The 25,612-nt window shown below is 47.9% G+C and overlaps 3 protein-coding genes and 2 non-coding genes across 17 annotated transcripts in view; 3 read left to right on the top strand and 2 right to left on the bottom strand.

The window, feature by feature from the left end:
- LOC102943236 (zinc finger protein 883) overlaps positions 1 to 25,612 on the bottom strand; it is a 2,438,435-nt gene that overhangs the window by 820,927 nt on the left and 1,591,896 nt on the right.
- LOC114020163 (zinc finger protein 501) overlaps positions 1 to 25,612 on the top strand; it is a 1,907,800-nt gene that overhangs the window by 324,291 nt on the left and 1,557,897 nt on the right. The gene's annotated exons all lie outside the window — the stretch shown is intronic.
- LOC119564595 (zinc finger protein 883) overlaps positions 1 to 25,612 on the top strand; it is a 1,467,279-nt gene that overhangs the window by 731,971 nt on the left and 709,696 nt on the right. The gene's annotated exons all lie outside the window — the stretch shown is intronic.
- TRNAV-AAC lies at positions 7,401 to 7,473 on the top strand. The gene has a single exon. It is a non-coding gene; the product is annotated as a tRNA-Val (tRNA).
- On the bottom strand, positions 10,411 to 10,484 carry TRNAT-AGU. The gene has a single exon. It is a non-coding gene; the product is annotated as a tRNA-Thr (tRNA).

Below are 25,612 nucleotides of genomic sequence, written 5' to 3'. Positions count from 1 at the left end.
AGGTTATGGGACACGGGACTACCCTGACAGGACACCTACTTTTCCAAGCTAATATAGCTGTGTGCACGTTGAGGCCACTACCTTGAATGATGTACATTTTAATCTCACCACAGCCAATCATATCATTTATTGGCCTGCAGATAAAATTCTACAATTAGCCCTTAGGTTCCAGATGCCCTTTAACTGGACTACTTTAGTACCTGACTGATTCCAAAATTTCCTTCCACTCCTATTGGAGGTTCAGAAAGTTTCTGAATTACAGGGACAAATTCACATGTTCCAGAATATGTATCAAACCAAAAAGAATGCCTTTTATATTGCCTATAGAATATCTACTTTGTGTACCAAGACTGGTATATTGTGTTTTGTGACTAAGACTATACAACAATCCCAACCACATCAAATCACCATGGGAATGTTATTGCTTTTACTGCTGTTTAGCATAGGATTATGTAAATGCATTTATAACTGCATAGGCCAAAACAAAAATCTGCCAACCTCGGTTTAAGAAAGCAGGTGGCACTGATGATTGTAAATGAGATATATGATACAGTTTGGGCAGAAGAACAGGAAGAAAAGGAGAAAATTAACAGGCTCATGAATATGGAAGTTCAGACCAAGGTGGTGCCGAGTGGGCACCAAAGTGGGGGGATTGTAGGAGAAAATTTTAAGTAGGTGCGATGGAGTTAGGACTCACAACCGCTGGCGCCTCCCACTGATTGCTCCAGGAATTAGCTCTGTCCAGTCACAGAGCACTTTTCACATGGTACCTTCCCCTCATCTGCTCTGCTGCTTTGGGGACCCTCATTGCTCCCTGCTCAGCAGCATCCTCTTCAGGACACTGCCCTCCAGCAGTGCCCACTGCTCCAGTCTCACCCCCTTCCAGGGGTTTGGTGTTATCAGCAGTCCACAATCTGCACCTGTTGTAGTGGCCAGCTACAGCCTCTAAGTCTAGTCCCTTATTGCAGGGCCCAGCCACAGCCTGGATCAGGCCACACTCTTCTTCAGTCCAATATAGCACAAGGGGAAGGGGGGGCCCAGGCCCACCCACTACTCTGGGTCCCAACCCAGGGACCCTCTAGAAGCAGTCTCTCTGCCCTCCTTCTCTCCCCTTGCCCTGCTATTGTCCCTGGGCCACTTCCCCTTTGGCCCTATGCACCTGCCTGGGGTTTTCCTTGGCCAAAGCGCCCCAGCTCCTTCTGGCCTTCCCCAGCACTGCTCTGTCCAAGGTGCTACCTTCCAGCAGAGGAGTCCATCCTCCTCCCTTGACCACTAAGAGAGACTGCCCACTCCTTTCCTGGGCAGCCTTATATATGGCTGAGTCTGGCTCTGATTGGCTGTCTCTAACCCAGCCTCTGATTGGCTCCCTAGCAGGCCTTCTCTGATTGGCCGCCCACCTGCATCACCTCCCTGGCTTGCTGAAGCCCCATTCTAGGATAGGAGTAGGGTAGCCACCCCACTACTGTAGGCCTGAGACCTTTGGTCAAGCTAAAGTGTGTACGTGACCAGAGAGCAAAAGTGGAGGGCATGGAAACTTTCCATTGTAAGGCAATTTGCAATAGCTCATCTGAGAAATGTAACCGCAACAGTTAGTGTTAGGAAAGTCCTTAACCAGAATAGGAATACCTGTCAATAACAGGAAAAGCTTGCCTTCATTATATTCCTAATAATGTAAAGTACTGTTAAGTTTTCTTTTTTTGGGGGAAAAAATACTAATGTGGAAGTGTGCTTGACTAATTGTGGTTTTCAGCTATATAAGCTTCTGTATTTCCTCCATTTAGGAGAGCCGCTACGCTGTGGCTGACTCTCCCTGCATATGCTTGTAATAAAGTGGGCCTGGCCTCAGGCTTGTTCTGATCCAAACACAATGCGTGGTTAATTTTCCACAACAACCACCAATACTGCAGCTCCTTTTGTGAGATTTCCAGCTGCCCAATGCTGGCTGGTATTCCAGGGGAGCAATTCTTGACTCCAGTAAGCATTTATCTCAGCCCTGTTCTATGTATCACAGGTTTCTCTAGGAAAGGGCAGTGAATGGTTCTAGGGTCCAGTGATCCTCATTCAATCAAGCTAGAACCTGAGAATCCTTCCCCTTTCCCAGGTTGTGGGAGAGGAGACAACTAAAAGAGTTCTCTGAGCTATAGCACATGGCTAAGTAAAGAGAAAGAGCCACCCAGGTAGTGCCCTATGGCTCATCCCTATCCCTTGATGCTGCTCCTTTCTATAGAATGTGAAGGGAGAGGAGGCGGTGCAGGAGCCTTCTGGGGACAGAGATCTGAGGCTTCGAGAGAGACAGATTTTCTGAGACATCAGAGCGCTGTAAAACCATGCAGCCACCCCCTAGAAGCGACTTTGTCTGTACAAAGTGCAAGCTGGTCTCCATACTGGAAGAGAAGATTGAAGGTCTGGAGCAACAGGTAACGACCCTGCGTTGTATACGAGAGACTGAGGATTTTCTGGACAAAACTCAGGATAGGCTTCTAGGGGCACAAAGCTCTAAAGATATAGAGCAGGTTGCACAGAGGAGCAAGAGGCCAGTGAAGAAGCTTGGCAACATGTGACCTCCAGAAGAGGTAAGCGGAATGTCCGGGTTCCAGTAACACAGACACAGGTAACTAACCGCTTTCATGTTCTCTCCACAGGTACCATTGAGGAGAGTGGACCAGATGATATGTCTGGGGGGAGAAAGCAGAAGGAGACTCCGCTGGTTGGAAGGCATGAGATGCGATGTCCTGAGGTTGGGGGTTCCACGACCACCACTCCCAAGAGGAGAAGGCGGGTGGTGGTGGTCGGGGACTCTCTCCTCCGGGGGACTGAGTCATCTATCTGCCGCCCTGACCGGGAAAACCGAGAAGTCTGCTGCTTGCCAGGGGCTAAGATTCGCGATGTGACGGAGAGACTGCCGAGACTCATCAAGCCCTCGGATCGCTACCCCTTCCTGCTTCTCCACGTGGGCACCAACGATACTGCCAAGAATGACCTTGAGCGGATCACTGCGGACTACGTGGCTCTGGGAAGAAGGATAAAGGAGTTGGAGGCGCAAGTGGTGTTCTCGTCCATCCTCCCCGTGGAAGGAAAAGGCCTGGGTAGGGACCGTCGAATCGTGGAAGTCAACGAATGGCTACGCAGGTGGTGTCGGAGAGAAGGCTTTGGATTCTTTGACCATGGGATGGTGTTCCATGAAGGAGGAGTGCTGGGGAGAGACGGGCTCCATCTTACGAAGAGAGGGAAGAGCATCTTTGCCAGCAGGCTGGCTAACCTAGTGAGGAGGGCTTTAAACTAGGTTCACCGGGGGAAGGGAGACCAAAGCCCTGAGGTAAGTGGGAAAGCGGGATAGCGGGAGGAAGCACAGGCAGGAATGTCTGTGAGGGGAGGGCTCCTGCCTCATACTGGAATGAGGGGCGATCAACAGGTTATTCTCAAGTGCTTATATACAAATGCACAAAGCCTTGGAAACAAGCAGGGAGAACTGGAGGTCCTGGTGATGTCAAGGAACTATGACGTGATTGGAATAACAGAGACTTGGTGGGATAACTCACATGACTGGAGTACAGTCATGGATGGTTATAAACTGTTCAGGAAGGACAGGCAGGGCAGAAAAGGTGGGGGAGTAGCACTGTATGTAAGGGAGCAGTATGACTGCTCAGAGCTCCGGTACGAAACTGTGGAAAAACCTGAGTGTCTCTGGATTAAGTTTAGAAGTGTGTGCAACAAGAGTGATGTCGTGGTGGGAGTCTGCTATAGACCACCGGACCAGGGGGATGAGGTGGATGAGGCTTTCTTCCGGCAACTCACGGAAGCTACTAGATCGCATGCCCTGATTCTCATGGGTGACTTTAATTTTCCTGATATCTGCTGGGAGAGCAATACAGCGGTGCATAGACAATCCAGGAAGTTTTTGGAAAGCGTAGGGACAATTTCCTGGTGCAAGTGCTAGGGGAGCCAACTAGGGGGGGCGCTTTTCTTGACCTGCTGCTCACAAACCGGGTAGAATTAGTGGGGGAAGCAAAAGTGGATGGGAATCTGGGAGGCAGTGACCATGAGTTGGTTGAGTTCAGGATCCTGACGCAGGGAAGAAAGGTAAGCAGCAGGATACGGACCCTGGACTTCAGGAAAGCAGACTTTGACTCCCTCAGGGAACAGATGGCCAGGATCCCCTGGGGGACTAACATGAAGGGGAAGGGAGTCCAGGAGAGCTGGCTGTATTTCAAGGAATCCCTGTTGAGGTTACAGGGACAAACCATCCCGATGAGTCAAAAGAATAGTAAATATGGCAGGCGACCAGCTTGGCTTAATGGTGAAATCCTAGCGGATCTTAAACATAAAAAAGAAGCTTACAAGGAGTGGAAGGTTGGACATATGACCAGGGAAGAGTATAAAAATATTGCTCGGGCATGTAGGAAAGATATCAGGAGGGCCAAATCGCACCTGGAGCTGCAGCTAGCAAGAGATGTCAAGAGTAACAAGAAGGGTTTCTTCAGGTATGTTGGCAACAAGAAGAAAGCCAAGGAAAGTGTGGGCCCCTTACTGAATGAGGGAGGCAACCTAGTGACAGAGGATGTGGAAAAAGCTAATGTACTCAATGCTTTTTTTGCCTCTGTTTTCACTAACAAGGTCAGCTCCCAGACTGCTGTGCTGGGCATCACAAAATGGGGAAGAGATGGCCAGCCCTCTGTAGAGATAGAGGTGGTTAGGGACTATTTAGAAAAGCTGGACGTGCACAAGTCCATGGGGCCGGACGAATTGCATCCGCGAGTGCTGAAGGAATTGGCGGCTGTGATTGCAGAGCCCTTGGCCATTATCTTTGAAAACTCGTGGCGAACGGGGGAAGTCCCGGATGACTGGAAAAAGGCTAATGTAGTGCCCATCTTTAAAAAAGGGAAGAAGGAGGATCCTGGGAACTACAGGCCAGTCAGCCTCACCTCAGTCCCTGGAAAAATCATGGAGCAGGTCCTCAAAGAATCAATCCTGAAGCACTTAGAGGAGAGGAAAGTGATCAGGAACAGTCAGCATGGATTCACCAAGGGAAGGTCATGCCTGACTAATCTAATCGCCTTTTATGATGAGATTACTGGTTCTGTGGATGAAGGGAAAGCAGTGGATGTATTGTTTCTTGACTTTAGCAAAGCTTTTGACACGGTCTCCCACAGCATTCTTGTCAGCAAGTTAAGGACGTATGGGCTGGATGAATGCACTATAAGGTGGGTAGAAAGCTGGCTAGATTGTCGGGCTCAACGGGTAGTGATCAATGGCTCCATGTCTAGTTGGCAGCCGGTGTCAAGTGGAGTGCCCCAGGGGTCGGTCCTGGGGCCCGTTTTGTTCAATATCTTCATAAATGATCTGGAGGATGGTGTGGATTGCACTCTGAGCAAATTTGCGGATGATACTAAACTGGGAGGAGTGGTAGATACGCTGGAGGGGAGGGATAGGATACAGAAGGACCTAGACAAATTGGAGGATTGGGCCAAAAGAAATCTGATGAGGTTCAATAAGGATAAGTGCAGGGTCCTGCACTTAGGATGGAAGAATCCAATGCACCGCTACAGACTAGGGACCAAATGGCTAGGCAGCAGTTCTGCGGAAAAGGACCTAGGGGTGACAGTGGACGAGAAGCTGGATATGAGTCAGCAGTGTGCCCTTGTTGCCAAGAAGGCCAATGGCATTTTGGGATGTATAAGTAGGGGCATAGCGAGCAGATCGAGGGACGTGATCGTTCCCCTCTATTCGACACTGGTGAGGCCTCATCTGGAGTACTGTGTCCAGTTTTGGGCCCCACACTACAAGAAGGATGTGGATAAATTGGAAAGAGTCCAGCGAAGGGCAACAAAAATGATTAGGGGTCTAGAGCACATGACTTATGAGGAGAGGCTGAGGGAGCTGGGATTGTTTAGTCTGCAGAAGAGAAGAATGAGGGGGGATTTGATAGCTGCTTTCAACTACCTGAAAGGGGGTTCCAAAGAGGATGGCTCTAGACTGTTCTCAATGGTAGCAGATGACAGAACGAGGAGTAATGGTCTCAAGTTGCAATGGGGGAGGTTTAGATTGGATATTAGGAAAACTTTTTCACTAAGAGGGTGGTGAAACACTGGAATGCCTTACCTAGGGAGGTGGTAGAATCTCCTTCCTTACAGGTTTTTAAGGTCAGGCTTGACAAAGCCCTGGCTGGGATGATTTAACTGGGACTTGGTCCTGCTTTGAGCAGGGGGTTGGACTAGATGACCTTCTGGGGTCCCTTCCAACCCTGATATTCTATGATTCTATGATTCTATGATTCTAAATCAGGGGCCTGTTCCAGCCCTGAGTCTGGGCTACTGGGATCCCTCCCACAGAGCAGGGTGCTCACAGATTACAGCCTGAAAATAGGCCTGGGAAACTAATTCCTGCTCTCCCTGACAGGGCCTCCCCTAGACTAAATGGCACCCCAGGCGAGAAGCATCTCCAGTGCCCCCCCCCCATGTTAAACCACTGAATACCTTATTTTTATTGCATTTGTAGCTCATTTTGTTATTTTGATGCACAATTTGGATGCATGATTTTCTCTGTCATATAAGTTGATAAATTTGCATGCTAGGATCTGTAAATCTGTATTTATTCATCCCATATAGAAGCAAATAAAAAATTCATTTCCTTTCAGCAAATAGAAACTTTGAAACTTTAACAGTAACTGAAAGGTACTAACATCTAGAAATCGAACGGTCACCAACACAGGGTGGACCAGTCTTAAATAGTGTTACACTAAGAGACAGCGTTAGACTGCTAACCCGAGTCCTTTAGTTCAATGGTCTCTTTTCTCGCCTTTCCCCTCATGAACTGAAGCGCAGCATAGAGAGAGCCAAACACTGGCCAATGGTAATTTCAAATGATAAAATAGCAAGCGATGACACTCTTGCGTTGGCCATCAATTGGAGATATGTTTTAATGAGCCTGAGCTTCAAGGTGAGACACAGAACGCCAAAAACAAGCCAAGCAGGTCAATGGGGAGAGGGTTAAACTGAAAGTCTAGAGGTTCCTGGTTCAATCCCAGGCTGTGGCATGCTTTTTCATCCGTCTTTGTGCAGGAGAGGGCTGTTTTCTGGAAGCGCAGTGGTGCCTTTATCTGCCACGAGTCCCTCATTTCAGGCTCTGCAGCAGGAAAAGACAGCGTGGGCTTGTGCAGCAAGTTGGCCCACCTGAGCTTTCTTTCTTCTCTTGCTCTTTCTCAGCAAGGGAAAGAAAAAGAAGCTCTCCTCCAAGATGGAGCCACAAGGGCAACGTAAGGGCCAGCACCAATCCTTTGCTCTACCAGCTGAGCTATCGAAGGGCTGCCACCACTTTCTCCAGGTTCTCCCATTGGGGTATGCCAGGGCGAGCACCACCCAAGTGGATGGAATTTGAGGGGCAGGGCAGAGCATTATGATGGAGTTTCTGTAGTGTAGTGGTTATCATGTTTGCTTAACATGCAAAAGGCCCCCGGTTCAAAACCAGGCAGAAACATGATAGCGTACTTTTCCCAGCTCCTCTAGCTGTCCAGCATGGCATTCCTCCTTCTGCCACTGGCCTGTCCCTGGGATAACCCCGACCCCCGCAGGACAGAGGGTGGTGAAATGAGCTGAGAAAGCGTCTTTGAATCAGCTGGGGAAAGCTGGAGGATCTAGGCCAGTCGCCTTGTGGCTTGGCCTCCTCTGCCCTTGGAGGTTGTCCTAAGGAGGCTGGCTCGTCCTGCTGGCCTCCCTTGTGTGACTTGCCAAAGGAGGAAGTGAGACAGGAATGGGGCAAAAGAGGAAAGTCATGCCGAGGAAGGCAGGGCAGAAGCTAAGCGGCTAAGTGGGGTTAGTAGAACGTCACCATTCATTCTGCCAAAGCCTGGGGAGGTGCAGTTGGCTGCTGGCAGGTAGAATCCTGTGCCTGCCTCTTGGCAGCCCAGGGATGGCTACTTGCCTCCCAGGAGAAGAAGCGGGATTGTGGATGGAAGGAAAAGAAGAAACGGTGAGTCCAAGCGGGTTCCCTTCTGGCCAAGATGGTGTGCTGTGATGGTCTTGGGAGTTGCCTGTGAGCCATGGGTGGACTTAGAATAATAGAATATCAGGGTTGGAAGGGACCTCAGGAGGTCATCTAAGTCCAACCCCCTGCTTAAAGCAGGACCAAGCCCCAATTTTTGCCCCAGATCCATAAATGGCCCCTTCAAGGATTGAACTCACAACACTGGGTTTAGCAGGGCAATGCTCAGACCACTGAGCTATCCCTCCCCGCCTTGTTCCAGTGAGAACTTGTTCCAGTGAGAACCGCTGCTCCTTTCTGGCCAACTTGGGGGCACCAATGACGACTTGAGAGTGGGGGCAGGGGGCTGGCTGCGAGTGAATGGGATCCAGGAAGCTCCAGGCTGCTTTTCTGGGGTCCAAGTCTTCTGCTTCTCTCCTGCCTTGGGGAGCCCAGACTTAAGACTGCCCAGCACGTGCTGCAGCTCGAGCATTAAGCCTTCCTCTGTGGCCTGTGCTGGAGATGACCCCCAACCCCTGTGGGATATTGTTGGGGGAAAATCCTGACTGCAAATAATTCTGACCACCAGATCAACAAGTTGGGTCCCATGGGGCAAGCTGGTGGCCTGGTGACTTAGTTCGCTGGCCAGCAGGTCAAGCCGTTATTCTGCATGTGGGGAGGTGGCTGCTGAGGTTCTCCCTGAGCTGCTGCACCCTAAAATCCCTGCAGCCAGCAAGATGAGCCAGAAGTCCAGAGAAAGGAGGCAAAGGGGTGGCCCAAGCCACTTCTAGCACTGCCCCTGCCCCAGACAGCCCACGGAGACCCACTGCCTCCCCACAAGCGATGCATGGATATATGCCAGCAGCACTAAGGAAGCTCCCTGCCGCCTTTGCCCCCCTCTCTCCATGCCGCACCATTCCTGGAAGTGGCCCGCAAGTCCCTGTGGCCCCTGGGGGAGAGGACATCTCCACACACTGCCCCTGCCTGAGTGCAAACTCCACAGCTGCCCCCCACATCTCCCCGCCTAAAAGCCACTGCCAGGGGGAGTGTGTGCTGGTCGGTTTGGGAGCTGTGCAGCCCGAGGTAAGCACCACCCCCCTGACCTCCTCCCGCACCCCTACTCCCTGCCCCAATTCAGAGGCTCTCTGTGTCTTGAACAAGGACTTTCAAGGATTGGCCAAGAACTTCTTTTCTGTTTATGACAAAGATATACAAAAAAGGGAGCCCAACAAATAAGTTTCGTTCAGCAAGAAAAAACTGACAGGCCAAGCCAGGATCTCGCAGTTACTAGGAAGGCTCTTCAGCCAGCTCTTCCCAAACGCCAGTCTCTGGAGGCTTTTGTGATATGATATCCCTCAAAATAGCCCCCTGTAGCCCACATATTCATCATTCATATATGGTTGTGATATTTCATACAAAGCATGATCTGCTGAAATCCGTCATTCTGTCCAAATATGTTTAGCTCTCCTGCTGGTAATCGCTCACCTTTCCTGATCACTCTGGTTACAGTGTGTATGGTGACACCCATTGTTTCATGTTCTCTGTGTATATAAATCTCCCCACTGTATTTTCCACTGAATGCATCCGATGAAGTGAGCTGTAGCTCACGAAAACTTATGCTCTAATAAATTTCTTAGTCTCTAAGGTGCCACAAGTCCTCCTGTTCTTTTTACGGATACAGACTAACACGGCTGCTACTCGAGAACCAGACAGAGATGATACAGACAAACAGTAGGGAAATGGGGACTACAGTGATAGAACAACCACAGAAATGAGGATTTCACATCCCAGCTATTGATAAATGAGTTCTTGCCAGACAGGATGCTATCAAACTAAGTTTCCTTTTACATCTTCTAGGCACTTCCCTTTCTCTGGAGGCGACAGGCATTATCAGGACAGGATTGTATTCCTAACAGTCCAATAGCACCTTCTTTCAATGTGACTGGTTTGGAATGTGAGGAGGTGACCATTCACTTCCCAGCTTATGGCTGCCTCTGTTGCCTTGCCAAAGGCCTTAGCCTAAGCACAGGGCCTCAGACTGTCACAGTGAGAGAAGGCCCTTACACCGGCAGACCACGATTTTGATTCTTTCTTTTATACCTCTAGAACTAGCTAAATAATAAACATAAATGGAAATTCTTAAAGTACAGGCCTTTGCAGACAGGCGTGAATATCTATATCCTAACAGTGCGCAGACATCCCCAGCGACTCACAAGGACGTACGGCACAGACTCTTGTGTTGCAGCAATTGCAGTCGAAGCAACCCCCTTGCCAATGCCCATCACGGCAGCCTTTTCATCAACTCCAGGGTTGTGATTTGATTCTTTCCAACGCTTCTCTCTAAAGAAGCCTTTTCCTTGGCAAGCTATTACTTGGATTGCCAAGGGAGGTCTCTTCTGTTTCCCAGGAAGGCATAGGAAAACATGAGCAGAGGAGACCAAAAGCCACACAACAAGGCACCACTGGGAGTTGAACCCAGGATCTCCCGTTTACTAAACAGGTGCTTTAGCCAGCTAAGCCATGGTGCCTGCCTCAAGAAGGTGCTTTCAACTGTTCCACTTCATAGAATCATAGAATATCAGGGTTGGAAGGGATCTCAGGAGGTCATCTCGTCCAACCCCCTGCTCAAAGCAGGACAAATTCCCAACTAAATCATCCCAGCCAGGACTTTGTCAAGCCTGACCTTAAAAACTTCTAAGGAAGGAGATTCTACCACCTCCCTAGGTAATGCATTCCAGTGCTTCACCACTCTCCTAGTGAAAAAGTTTTTCCTAATATCCAACCTAGACCTCTCCCACTGCAACTTGAGACCATTATTCCTTGTTCTGTCATCTGCTACCACTGAGAACAGTCTAGATCTCTCCTCTTTGGAACCCCCCTTTCAGGTAGTTGAAAGCAGCTATCAAATCCCCCCTCATTCTTCTCTTCTGCAGACTAAACAATCCCAGTTCCCTCAGCCTCTCCTCATAAGTCATGTGTTCCAGTCCCCTAATCATTTTTGTTGCCCTCCGCTGGACTCTTTCCAATTTTTCCACATCCTTCTTCTAGTGTGGGACCCAAAACTGGACACAGTACTCCAGATGAGGCCTCACCAGTGTCAAATAGAGGGGAACGATCACATCCCTCGATCTGGCAATGCTCCTACTTATACAGCCCAAAATGCCGTTAGCGTTCTTGGCAACAAGGGCACACTGTTGACTCATATCCAGCTTCTTGTCCACTGTAACCCCTAGGTCTTTTTCTGCAGAACTGCTGCCGAGCCATTCGGTCTCTAGTCTGTAGCGGTGCATGGGATTCTTCCGTCCTAAGTGCAGGACTCTGCACTTGTACTTGTTGAACCTCATCAGATTTCTTTTTGGCCCAATCCTCTAATTTGTCTAGGGCCCTCTGTATCCTATCCCTACCCTCCAGCGTATCTACCTCTCCTCCCAGTTTAGTGGCATCTGCAAACTTGCTGAGGGTGCAATCCACACCATCCTCCAGATGATTAATGAAGATATTGAACAAAACCAGCCCCAGGACCAACCCTCGGGGCACTCTGCTTGATACCAGCTGCCAACTAGACATGGAGCCATTGATCACTACCCGTTGAGCCCGCCAATTCCAGCCAGCTTTCTATCCACTTTATCGTCCATTCATCCAGCCCATACTTCTTTAACTTGCTGGCAAGAATACTGTGGGAGACCGTCACAGCAACCTCGGCTCAATTCTGAGTCATGGTAACCTTTCCATCAGCTCCAGACTTCTCATTTGCCACTTTCCAAGTGTGGTGGGGCGGCTGCCCCACACAGGCAGGAGAAAGGTTAAGGCAGCCTGGAAAGCCTGTGCAGAACCCAGCCAATCAGGAAAGGACTTATTGGAGAGCCAATCAGGAGAAAGCTTGCTGAATAGTCCATATAATTCCCAGTATCGCCAGCAGGAGGCGCCTCAGTGGTGAGACATGCCCCATTACACCAAGACTTAGCTGCAAGGAAGGATTGCGCTGACAGGTCTTTTCTTTTTATGAAAAGAGATACAAAAAAGGAGCCAACAGACACACACTAGGTTCAGCAAGGAAGAACTGGCAGGCCAAGCCAGGCTCTCCTGGTTTCGTAGGAAGGCTCTTCAGCCAGCTGTTCCCAAAGACCACTATCTAGGGGCCTTTTAACAGCCACTGCAGATGTTCACCACAAAAGAGACAAAGAGATGCCAAAATAGAGTTCTCCATTGCCTGCAAGCATCAAGCTACCGGGAGTTCTATGCATAGAGAGTCCTCTGCTGGTGGAAAAAGGCTTGGTAGAGACCCTTCTGACACCAGCCGTGGTCATACAGTGTTTAGAACTCTGTGTTGTGGCTTCAACATCCACAGATGCAAGTTCAGTTATGGGGACATTTTTCTTGTCTCCACATTTGTCTGATGCCTCCTTTCAACACTTGTCACCAAAAACACCTGTTTCTTTTGCAAGCAATGTACAGCTAGACAAAGGCAGTCTTCTCCGTTTCCTCAAATGATCGCCAAGCTGTGGGGAGAGGAGACACATTCAGCCAGGCATCACTGGGTGCTGGATCATGAATCTCCTCTGTACTCAGCTGGTGTCTGTTAGGGTTAGGGGTTTCCCTTCACCCCCTGCCCTGGTTCTTGTCACACAGGCAGAAGTCAGGAGACCAGCAGTCAGAAGTGAAGGCAATGCAATGTTTATTGGGGTTAGTTTCAAGCAAGAATATCCATAGTCCACATGCCAGGAGAGTCTGTTTCCCAGTGTTCTGTTCCCAGGTCTGACATCAGAGAGCCTTTATCCGTGTCCCTGTTTCCCCCTCCTCTTTCTTAGGAGGCCCAAATATACCTGCAGTGCACGCCCCTGGTCCTACCCCTTACAATTTATGGTCATGTTCTGTTTTGGGGGGTTGTGAGTGTGGGAGCTTGGTACCATCTCTTTTCTATCCCATGGGAGGGTAAGAAGTGAGGTTGTGTACTGATCAAGTCCAGGCTGTTCTTTGGCTTTTAGTGTGTCTTATGTCTCCCCCCATCCCCCTCCTTGGCCCTCCCAACTGGTTGCTTTACCTTGGCTTGAGAGAGGAGCCAGGCAGCCTTCCAGTGTGTGCTCACATGTTACACTCTCACCATACCTTTAACTCTATCCCTTCACTTTTCCATTATACTAACAAACCCATCTGGCTGGGCAGAAGCAACATATAGTTTCTTTGTTCTTTGTTCACACATATTAGCAAGGATATAAGAGTATCAAAAATCAAATGCAAAATTCTATCGCCGGCTAACAAACAGGCCTATATACTAACAGGGCCTTGGCCAGATTAGCCACATTGCCGCTCTCTGGGACTTTTCTTCTAACTGCTCCATTTTTCATCTATGACAATTAAAGGGAAGGTGAAAGGAGAGGAACTCTCCATTTCCTGCAAGACCTACAGAGATTGCACTATCAGGGTCTCTGTGCGCAGACACACCCAGCGAATCCCAAGGACGTGCGGCGCAGGCTTTTGTGTTGCAGCAATTGCAGCCCAAGCAACCGCCTTGCCAATGCCCGTCACAGCAGCCTTTTCATCAACTCGAGGCTCCTGGTTTGACTTTTTTCCAATGCTCCTCTGCAGAGAAGCCTTTCCCTTAACAATGTGTTAATTAGATTATTGATGGAGGTCTTGTGCGTTCTCTAGAAAGACAGAGTAAAATGTGAGCAGAGGTGGTCATAGAATGATAGAATCATAGCGTTAGAAGGGACGACAAAAGTCATCTAGTCGAGCCTCCTCTTCTCAGTCTGATGTTGTTTAACATCTTCATTAATTACCTGGATGTAGGAACAGAGCATACTGATCACATTTGCAGATGACTTTGCCTACTATTTCTCTGAGTGAAACACTGGAATGCGTTACCTAGGGAGGTGGTAGAATCTCCTTCCTTAGAGGTTTTTAAGGTCAGGCTTGACAAAGCCCTGGCTGGGATGATTTAACTGGGACTTGGTCCTGCTTCGAGCAGGGGGTTGGACTAGATGACCTTCTGGGGTCCCTTCCAACCCTGATATTCTATGATTCTCTGAGTTGCTTGAAATCCAACTGTCTGAAGTCCAGTGCTCTTGTTTTGTTGTTCTCACGTCCTCCTTTCCACAGGATCCTGAATTCTATCAGATCATGATCACTTCTCTCCCAAGTTCCCCATCACCCTCACATTCCCTACTAATTTACCCCTGTTAGTCAAAACCAGATCCAAAATGGATAACCCCCTGGTTGTTTCCTCAGCTTTATGAATCAGAACGTTGTCCTCTATGCATGCTAAAAATTTTCAGGCCATATTACATTTTGTTGTAATAATCTTCCAACAGATATGTATCCTAGTATATTCTGATATTCTTGTCCCACATACTCATAAAAACTTTGCAGTCTTTCCAAACAAACAGTGAATATATGAAAATATCCAAAAATGTTAATGAGAATGTGCTCAGTGTCTACCAGGATAGTATCCCCCGTAATTCAGTATACTAGTGCACGATGTGAGCAGGACATCCAAGGCCTATCACTTCCCTTTTTAAGGTCATCTTTACTTTGGTGTGCAAATGTTCTCTTCCATGTCTGTATCGACCACCAAAGTTTGTCTTTGTATTATCTGCTTCCATACTTATTCAGAACCTTTATTATCTCAGCTGCAATAAATTCTGATGTTTCCTCTTTAAGTTTGACAAAATACACAGGTTTAATTTGAAGACACAAACTGCCTTCATAAGCCTTGAAATGCGAACAAAGAGAGGAAGGAATTTCACATATCTGTGATTCAGTGCTCCGACAGTGACATGTATTCAACATTTTTCAGGTTGTCAATTAGTTCATTATCGCCCATGGAGCAAAAACATTTGCAACTGTTCTTTCACACTTTGTCTGGGCACATCAGCATAAGCACTAAAGACACTTACTATTCATTTCTGCTTTGTGGTCCCTCTGCCTATAGCTTGGTACCAAAAGCTGGATCTGAAGTCTTGATATGAGCGCTCTTCTCATGAGAGACTAAGGGTATGTCTTCCCTACCCTCCGGGTTGGCGGGCAGCGATCGATCCAGCGGGGATTGATTTATCGCATCTCATCTAGACGCAATAAATCGACCCCCGAGCGCTCTCCCGTCAACTCCTGTACTCCAGCGCCATGAGAGCTGCAGCCAGAGTCGACGGGGGAGTGGCAGCAGGCAATTCACCGTGGTGATGACACCACGGTAAGTCAATCTAAGTACAGCGACTTCAGCTATGTTATTCACGTAGCTGAAGTAGCGTAACTTAGATCGCTCCCCCCCCCCGCCCCCAGTGTAGACCAGGGCTAAGAGACTTAAGCAGTTTGCACCCTAGGTTCCAAGACCAGAAGAGACAGTTATAATAATGTAGTCTGACCTCCCGTATAACACTGGCCATTGAACATCCCCAGAATAACTCTTTGAGCAGATCTTTTAGCAAAACATGCAATCTCAATTTAAGAATGGTCAGTGATAGAGAATTGACCATGACCCTTGCTAAGTTGTCCCAACGATGAGTTACTCTCATGGTTTTAAAATATACACCTTATCTCCAGTCTGAATTGGTCTCGCTTCAACTTCCAGCCATTGGATTATATTAAACCTTTCTCTGCTAGATTGAGGAGCCAGTATTGAATATTTGTTCCCCACTTAGATATTTATAGATTGGGATCAAGTCACCCTTAACCTTCTCTGTCTTAAGCTAAATAGATTGAGCTCCTTTAGTCTATCCCTACAAGTTGTGTTTTCTAATCCTTTTATCATTCAGCTAGATCATATCACGACAACTGCCCCTGCCCTAGGTGGGTTTCAGAGTAGCAGCCGTGTTAGTCTGTATCCGCAAAAGAAAAGGAGGACTTGTGGCACCTTAGAGACTAACCAATTTATTTGAGCATAAGCTTTCATGAGCTACAGCTCACTTCATCAGATGCAATCATCCGATGAAGTGAGCTGTAGCTCACGAAAGCTTATGCTCAAATAAATTTCTTAGTCTTAAGGTGCCACAAGTCCTCCTTTTCTTTTTGCTATAGGTGGGCAACTATTCTCCACACTTCTAATGAGGTCTCTTCTGACTAGAGAGGGGCATGGGTGTTAGGAACATCAGGCATTACTGCTGGCTATGCAAGAAGAGGAGAAGACCCCCTGAATGAAGAAAACAAACTCTCCAGGCTATAGAATCTACTATCTGACTGGGCTGTGAGTGGGAGTCTACAAATGCGTGTCTCACTGCTCTCCCGCGGGTTTGGACACCATGCCAGAGCAGGATGGTAGGCAAAAAGCCTGGAGGCCCTGCAGTTTAGCATCCCATTAATCAGCCACAAGGTGGCACTGCGTGTAAAATACCTCATTTAAATGAACTCCTGGTAGAGCATTAAAAGATCTAATGCTGAACGCATCTGGGGTGTGTGTGTAAGCAAGCTCTGTAGCCAGTCCCTATCTAGTACAGAGGAACATCATTACCTTCAACTCAGTGGCATTTCTCTGTCAGTGGTCAGGGCAATCACATGTGCCCGTGAATTTTTTCTTAAATATGGTAGTTTGAATTTTAATTCACAAACACAGTGCACAAAACAGAGACCAAACCTCACAGAGCATAAATGAAGGTACCTCTCACGTTCGGCAGAACGTGCCATATTAGAGATGAGATTTGCACCTCTCGTAGACAGACAATGTCAGCTGGGAGGGGAGTGTAACATTGACCAACCAGCTTTACACTCCCACACATTCTGGAACTTTGTCACTCGTGCCTGTCTGTGTAATTGAAACCATCCCACACCCCACATCCGACTCCCCGCCAGCCCTGACCTACGCCTGACAAGATCAGCTTGTGTTTGGATTCGATCAAGCCGAGCCGTGAGATCCAGCAAGAACTTCTGACTTCTTGCAAGGGTTTTCTTGAAAAGAGTGTGTGTGTCTGCGTGTGTGTGTGTGAGAGAGAGAGAGAGGATGTTGTGAGTAGCATGTTTGGCCACTAATATTACAGCACTAAAAACAAAGAGACAGGAAGTTTCCTAGTCAGCAGCGTTTCCACCTGTGTGGGGACACCCCAATGAATTTCTGATCCATCGCATTAAGCACTCAGCCAAATTACCTCACATCCAGCTTCTTCACGACCCTTCAGCCGAGTTCTCTATAGGAGGGAGCTTCTAGGAATTGGTATTCCTGGCTGCAGGTTGGGTCTGGCTTCCCCCCAGGTTTGGACCCATGTAATATATGATCCCAAGGGAGCCATCTCCTAGAGCTTCCCCATGTCCCGTGGAACTCAGGACAGTGAGAAACCTGTAAGTCATCTGTAAGGTGACAATGTATGTAAAACACGACAACATTTCTCCTTTATTTGCTGTAGAGGGAAGCCTCATAGCTCCTGTAAGGCCAAATATTGATGTTTCTATGGATGTCTGCTTATACAGGGAAACTGACAGCTGATATTGATATCACCAATTTCTGGGTATCATTTATATGAAGATGTGCTCTTTAATAGTCTGTCAAATTTATCATATTCAGCAACAAAGTATCTGCTCCATTTTATCAATGTGTATGGAGAGCGCATATCAATTACTCTCTGAATTCATGCGTGGGCATTGGCCCTCCCCTCCTCTTGCCCTGCCCTCAGTTGCTCTGTGCATTTAAGCATTCCCTTAGAGCTGTCAGCAAGAGCTGCCTCTGCTCCAGGGCCCAGAGGAGGAAAGGTGTGCTGGGCTCCAGCTGGGACTCTCTCCCTCCTGCCTTTCCCTGACTAGTAAGCCTGGCCAGGGACTGCTTCCCTTAAGTGCCATGTGGGCAAGAGGAAGCGCGTGGCAGCTGAAGGTACAAGGACCAAACTTGTGGGGATCATAGAATAACAGGGTGGAAGGGACCTCAGGAGGTCTTCTAGTCCAACCCCCTGCTCAAAGCAGCACCAAGCCCCAATTTTTGCCCTATATCCCTAAATGGCCCCCTCAAGGATTGAACTCACAACCCTGGGTTAGGAGGCCAATGCTCAAACCACTGAGCTATCCCTCCCCCCAGGGAATCAGAGATCAGGTGAAGCAGCAAGAAACACAACCATCAGGTCAACCGGCAGGAATCTCTTGCCAGACTGTTAAATTCTAGGGCCCCAACCTATTGGAGCCAGCCTGTTGAACCCGCCGGACCAAAGCCCTAGCTCCAGTGGCATCAGTGACCCAGCAGGAAGGAAAAACCTCGCTCTGGTTCACCTAGGAACAGGGAAGTCAAGCACATGAGTGCCAAGGCTTTACAGCAAACCAACACAGCACCAGGAGGTCCCACTGGGATTTGAACTCAGATGACAGGAGTCAGAGAGCTGGCCATTACACCATGGGACCTGCAGCTATTATGCAGGGTGCAGGTCCTGGGAGGGACTTTGGGTGCAGAAGGGGTGAGAGAGTGAGCTCTGGGAGGGAGTTTGGGTGGGGGAGGGGGTCTGGGGTGCAAGCTCTGGGATAGAGTTTGGGTGCTGGGTGCAGGCTCTGGGCTGGGACAGGGGGTGGGGATACAGGAGGGGGCGAGCGGTGCAGACTCTAGGAGGGAGTGTGGATGCAGGCTCTGGGAGGGAATTTGGGTGCTGGGTGCAGGCTCCAGGCTGGGACAGAGGCTGGGGGGGGTCAGGAGGGATGAGGAGCATGCATTCAGTCATTTCATAGGGCAGAGTTTTCAGGCTATTAAGATTTGGGGAACTATTCTTCCTAACATCTTCCCTGTGTAGATTTCAGAGGTGTTCACATGCTCACCCCCACTGAGCCGCAATCACCCCAATCTAATAGAAGGCTGGGAGGGCTCCAAGTTCATAAAAAGAAACAAGGACAAAAAATAGAAAAAGGAACAAAACGTTTCTAAGGTTATAAGGGTTGGATCTCAGCACCTCTCGGCCTTTGGATTCCCCTGGAGCAGGAACTGTAGCTGCAGTTGAGGAACCAGGTACTGGCGTAGATGGTCCAGCCCGTTGGGCTAGCAGGGTTTACAGGTACAGGAGACGAGTGAAGGCTGCATAGCCTGTCGACGTTGTGCGTCATTCCCCAGAGGGGATCAGTCCTGGGATCCTGGCAGTCATTCTCTCTGAGGCTGTCTACACTGGCAGAGTTACAGCACGGGGAGTTACAGTGCCGCTCAGAGAGCGCTGAAGGGAAACCGCTGTTGTGTGTTCACACTGTCAGCTGCCTGCACAATAGTGTGTTCACACTTGCGGGACTTGCTGCGGTATTCAGTGCGGTCCACTCTAAGCAGCTATCCCACTGAGCATCTCTTCCTCTTCTGCCACTAAGAGTTGTGGGAAGGTGGAGGGAGTCGCGGGGCATCCCGGGACCTGTCCCAATGCCCCGTGATGCCTTGCTTCGCATCCCAGCAATCCCTGTGCTTCCATTCACATTTGGTGCCATCTTTCAGTGGTTGGTGTACTGCGCGCTCTGCCTCTTCGGGCAGCAGGAATGGATCCCGCGCTGTTGACCAATATGCTGCTCCCTCCTACAGACACATCACGAGTGGCAGTGGAGTTATTCCTTAAACTACAAAGGCAAGAGGAGTTCGACATTGATCTCACCCTACGTACTAGCTGTGACATGAGATTGCTTGTGACATTCACAGAGGTGCTGACCACAGAGGAACGCCGCTTTTGGGCTCAGAAAACAAGCACTGAGTGGTGGGATCACATCGTCATGCACATCTGGGATGACGAGCAGTGGCTGCTTTTGGATGGGGAAAGCCACATTCATGGGACTCTGTGATGAGCTCGCCCCAACCCTGCAGCACAAGGACACGAGAATGAGAGCTGCCCTGTTATTGGAGAAGTGTGTGGCAATTGCACTGTGGAAGCTGGCTATTCCAGACTGCTACCAATCGGTTGCTGATCCGTTTGAGGTGGGAAAGTCGACCGATGGACATGTGTTGACAAAAGTGTGTAGGACCATTAATTGCATCCTGCTGTGAAAGACTGTGACTCTGGGCAATGTGCGCGACATTGTGGATAGGCTTCGCACAAATGGGCTATCCTAACTGCGGAGGGGGATAGATGACACACATATTTCCATTCTGCACCAGACCACCTAGTCACGGAGTACATTTACCAGAAGGGGTACTTCTCTATGGTTCTCCAGGCATTTGTGGATCACCGTGGCATTTCACGGACATTAATGCAGGCTGACCGGTAAGGTGCATGACGCATTCATCTTTCGAACACTGGCCTGTTCAGGAAGCTGGAAGCAGAGACTTTCTTCCTGGAGCAGGAGATCACCGTAGGGAAGTCAAATGTCCACTGTGATGCTAAGAGACCCTGTCTACCCCTTAATGCCATGGCTTATGAAGCCATACATGGGGCACCTTGACAGCAGCAAGAGCAGTTCTATGACAGGCTGAGCAAGTGCAGAATGACTGTTGAGTGTGCTTTTGGCCGTTTATTTGTTGGAGGGAAGGGTGAAAGCTTCACTCAGGGCTGGACCACAGAGGCTCAGCGCCTGGAGGCTGAATCTGAAACAGCCAGAGACCCAGGCTATTAGAGGGGCGGAGCGCGGGGCCATAAGGATCAGGGATACCTTGAAGCAGCAATTTGAAGCTGAAAGCCACGAATATTTGTTGCTATGTACAGGCGTGCAGTGCTTGTAATGATAGGGGGGGATTGTGATTGGTGGAGACGATGCACTAGTGAGGTTTAGAAAAATTGCCTATTGCTTTGCAGGATCCGTGTTAGTTTCAGTTAATGGAACGAAGCAAACCAAAACTTCAAAACAAAAACCAACCATTCTTTTATTAAAAATCAACCACCGGAGGAGAGACAAACAAACAAACAAAAACACATCAGCACTGTAGGGGATGGGTAAAAGGTTACACATCGTGTTTCAAGTAATTTTTCCTCTTAACAGCAGATTTATTTTAAAATTTATCAAAATAAATTCCATTTGAAATAGAAATAATCACAGTCCATACTGGGTCTCTATTCTCATACATGCTATTTCTCTCACATATTCCCCCACTCTGATTCCTTTGGAGTGAGGTTTTAATTTCAGGATTAGCCACCATTTCCGATACAGTAGGAGGGGGCAGGGAGAGAACGAGAAGAAAAACGTGAATCATATTGTAACACTGAAAAGTTATCACAGAATCAGCCTCTTACACTAATTAATTGTCATGTTTAATTTCACTGTCGCTGGTAACAATTTATTCAAAGATTACAAAATATAAACCTTTTGGGCAGTTTTCTCTTAATTCCATTTCCTACCCAGTGAGCTTTGTGTGAAGTCACATTCTACAATAACCTAGGAGGCCTTACGTTTCTGTGAGTTCATTTCTCCCCGGGGTCTTCTCCCGTAAGTGTGGGTGGAAAGGGTCTAAACTACATAGGAAGGTTGCATCATGAGAAAAACCACCTGTGCTCTATTTTCACACTTTCTAATATTCACAGTAGCAGGAGGTGGAGAAGTGATACAAATGTGTTAGATTCAAGAGCAAACTAAGAGACCAAACCACAGACCGGACTCAGCATTCATGTATCCTGCAGTCTGAACTTGGAATCTGACACACTCCCTCATTGGCTACCATCATTTGCCCAGCATGGAAGTGCTTCTTGTCCAACAAGGAAGCCAAATTGGGACCACAGACATGGAACAGCTCTGAAGGAATCAGGTGAAAAAGACAGTTGTTCCAGTTTAATCGTGGCATCCTTTAGGTGTGTGATCAATGCCACTTAACTAGGGAGCAGCGTTCTAAAAATAGTTTACCTGGGCCACAGGTCACCATAGCGTCCATCACTGGGGTGAAAATCAACCACTCGTACCTGCAATTTCTACCTGAGTTCTTGTCAAATCTTTGACCTTACTTGGAGTAATTTTACAATTCTCTGGCGTAGAATTCTTCATCAACCGCACAACATACCAGTTGCGATAGTGAGGTATAATTCCCCCAAAATGCCCCTTTATTTCTTTAATCTGGTGGCACAGATTTAAATTAGGGACTAAATTCAGGTGCGGTTTACAATCCCTGTAAGACACCAAATGTCAGGCATCTATTAACAGTAGGTGTCTTTCTGCACTCGATCACATTCAACACGGATTTCATTTTCTACACATTTGTATCTCCTCCCAGGGGTGAGCGGAATGGAAATGTCACTTCCATTTTTCCCATCCCCACCTAGCTAGGGATTGCATTTCCCAAATAATAGGCAACATGCACCTGATTAGGAAGGAGCTATCTTCAGGAGCCATCTCCTGCAGGGCCTGGGTCACAACTGCTTTGGGAGCCAGATGCATGGGTATTTTGCTTAGTCCCAAGTCATTTACTAGGGAATCCTCTTCCCAGCCCTTTAGAAAAAATATTGACCTAACCAATTGAACAACAGGGGGATTGGGATGGTGATGGGGAATAAGGGAATCCCTCTGACTTATCTATCTTCTTCTGTTGTTACAGAGGGTGAAATGACATTTTCCTATCCCTGCCCTGTTCCTGCTTTTGTTATAGTTCAATATATTTTAAGTGAGGAAAATGGTGGTAAAAATATCTGCTCTCCAGCACAACCTGAAGCAACATCAGAGCAACTGCGAATGAAACAATTTGTTCCCGAAGGGGGAACCTGATGACTAACAATTGCTTTGAAATGGGGGAACAGTATAACTGGGATGCTCAGGGTTTGTTTAGCTAGGAAAAGTGATGGAGTTTAGGTCAGGCCAAGGGGAAAGCTAATGCAACCACTGCACCTAGGCTGCATCGGCTCTACAACTATAATTGTCTTTTTACACCAAGATCACTAACTTGAGCAGCCAACGCCATGTACAGTCCTATGGATGTAGGGACAGGTAGTTTTTGCCTCAGTGTAGCTTGTTGGGATCAAACCTCTCTCCCCCACTTGGAGCTGATGAAGATTCCTGGCTGGAGGGACACACACTCCTTCAACTCAAAAAGAAAGGAGTTGATAGAAAAGATCCCAGGACTGACCCCAAAGAAGGGTGAGCAGCAAAAGCACAAGCAGGCAACTCCTCTGGGGAGCTGAGAGACCACGGTGAAGATGGTGCAAAGATCACTATGTGGAATTAGCAAATGTGATTTAAAAAAAATCTTTGGCCAGCCCTAGTCAAGGCATTTATTACAGTTCTCTCTCATGTGGATTTTCTGATGTCTAGAAGGATTGAGCTCTGATTGAAGCTTTTCCTGCACACAGAGCATGTAGGGCCTCTCTCCTGTGTGGATCTACGATGTGTGATCAGGTCAGAGCTCTGATTGAAGCTTTTCCCACACTCAGAACATATGTAGGGCCTCTCTCTTGTGTGGATTTTCTGATGTGAGATGAGGGCTGAAGTATGATAAAGCATTTACCACACTCAGAACATCCATAAGGTTTCTCACCTGTGTGGATTCTCCGATGTCTGAGAAGGCTTGAGTTCTGACTGAAACTTTTCCCACACTCAGGGCACGTGTAGGGTTTCTCTCCAGTAGTGGGTTATCCAATGTCTGATAAGGGTAAAGCTCTGATTGAAGCTTTTCCCACACTCAAAACACATGTAGGATTTCTCTCCTGTGTGGATTCTCTGATGTTTTGATAAGGCAGAGCTCCCATCAAAGCTTTTCCCACACTCATGGCGTGTGTAGCGTGTCTCTTCCAAGTTGATTCTCTCGTGTGTAACAAGGTCTGAGTGGCTACTGAAGTTTTCCTCTGGCTCTGCTGACTCCTCACAGGCTTTTGCTTCTTCTGCGAGTGCACAAGTCCCAGAATCATTCCCTTTGGATCTTCCTGATAACATCCCATGTGGTTCTACTTGCTCAGCATCTTCCTGCTGGGTTTCTCCTCCTCATTCTCACTCACCATCCATCACCTGATGGGAGACAGAGAGAATCCAGACATAGGTCACTCCCTGCGCCTGAGAGAAAGGAAATCTCAGAGACAGGAATGGAAAAAGGGACGAACAAACATAAAATATGTGCAGGAGAGATCAAACCTATCAGGAGCTGATTTTCCCAAACCCTTCCCCAGAGGAGAGAGGAAGGGATCAGTTCTGGGTCTGAATCTCACCAGAATTGCTGAGGGGAAAGCGAAGATTGGGGAGGGACCTGCTGCCGGATGTCAGTCAGGATAGGTGGGAAGCCATGAGTGACATCTGCCTAATGATTGCACACTGCAGGGAACAATCCTGAACTTGGAGAGCTCACAAGGTCTTTGAAGGGCATCCCAAATGCTTCCTGTATTCATGGACAGTTTCTGAGTTGCTTTAACCAATTCCCTACCTGTGCATGCAGCTCTCGGGAGCACTTCTTTCTCAGAGCAGTGGAGTCTGGGACCCACGGTTCTTCCCCTCGTTCCAGCTGCGAGATCCCATCAGGTTTGGAAACTGGGAACTCTATCCAGGCAAAGAAAACAAGGGAGGTCAGTGGAATTTGTGGGATACTTGTCACAAGGAATATTCCATGGTTTTAACCCCAGCTCATTTTTAAGCAGTAACATCCCAAGACCAGCTTCCTTGGCTCAAAGTGGCAGGAGAGCTTATTATTATAAATCATATTCATTATCTTAGTGCCCAAGGAACCAACTAAACATGGGTCCCCATTGTGCTAGGCAAAGTACATACACAGAATAGTAGATGGCCCATGCCCTGAAGAATTTACAATCTAATAGACAAGACAGACACAGAATGGGGGAAGGGATAGAACCCACTATTAGAATATAGATATACTGAGGCCTGCCTGTAAACCCTATACTTTAAGAACTTAGGTGTATTTTTATCACTTAGCTAGTTACAGGGGTATAAAAACAAAGAATCAAAATCACAGTCCCCCTATGTATGGGCCTTTTCTCACTCTGATAGTCCGAGGGATTGTTGTTAGGGTAAGGCCTTTGGCTAAGCAGCAGGGGCAGCCATAAGCCGGGAAGTGTCTGGTCACATCCCAAACCAGTCACACTGAATAAGGTGGTATTGGGCTGTTAGGAAGACGATCCTGCCCGGATAGTGCCCATCACCACCAGATAAAGAAACAGATCTTGAGATGGTTAAAGAAAACTTAGTTTGATAGCATCCTATCTGGCAAGAAATCACTTATCAATGGTTGTGATTGTGAAACCCTCATTTCTGTATTGTTTTATCTTTATGGCCACCACTTTTCTATTGTTAATCTGTCTGGTTCTCTAATTGTTTCTGTCTGCTGTATAATAAATTTTGCTAGGTGTAAGTTAATTAGGGTAGTGGGATATAATTGGATAGAGAATTAGGTTAAAATATGTTAGGATTGGTTAGTTAAATTTCAATAAAATGATTGGTTAAGGTATGGCTGAGAATATTCCTGTATAAACGGAGTCAAACGGGAAGGGGAAGGGAAATTGGAAACATGTTTGTTAAGGGGGGTAACAGGAACAGGGAATGGGGAACAGGGACACAGGCAAGGCATCAGAGCAGGGAAGAGAACACTGGGGAATGGACTCTGTCGGCGTATAGAGATAAGCCCGACTGGTGTGAAGGGCTTCAGAATATGCTTGCTTGGAAAATAACCCCAATCAACATCGCATTATCTGCACTTTGGACTTCTGGTCTTTTGCTGCTTGCTGTCTGAGTGACAAGAACCAGGGAAGTGGGAGGCCCTCTTAGAAAACTGACCTGACCCAATAACTAAGGGTATGTCTACACTACAAAATTAAGTCGATTTTATAGAAGTCAATTTTTAGAAATCAATTTTATACAGTCGATTGTGTATGTCCCCACTCAGCGC

This window comes from Chelonia mydas, chromosome 28, assembly GCF_015237465.2.
Source record: "Chelonia mydas isolate rCheMyd1 chromosome 28, rCheMyd1.pri.v2, whole genome shotgun sequence".
Lineage (NCBI taxonomy): Eukaryota > Metazoa > Chordata > Testudines > Cheloniidae > Chelonia > Chelonia mydas.
Note: the sequence above shows the minus strand (reverse complement) of the source record. Positions and strands in the feature narration are given on the sequence as shown.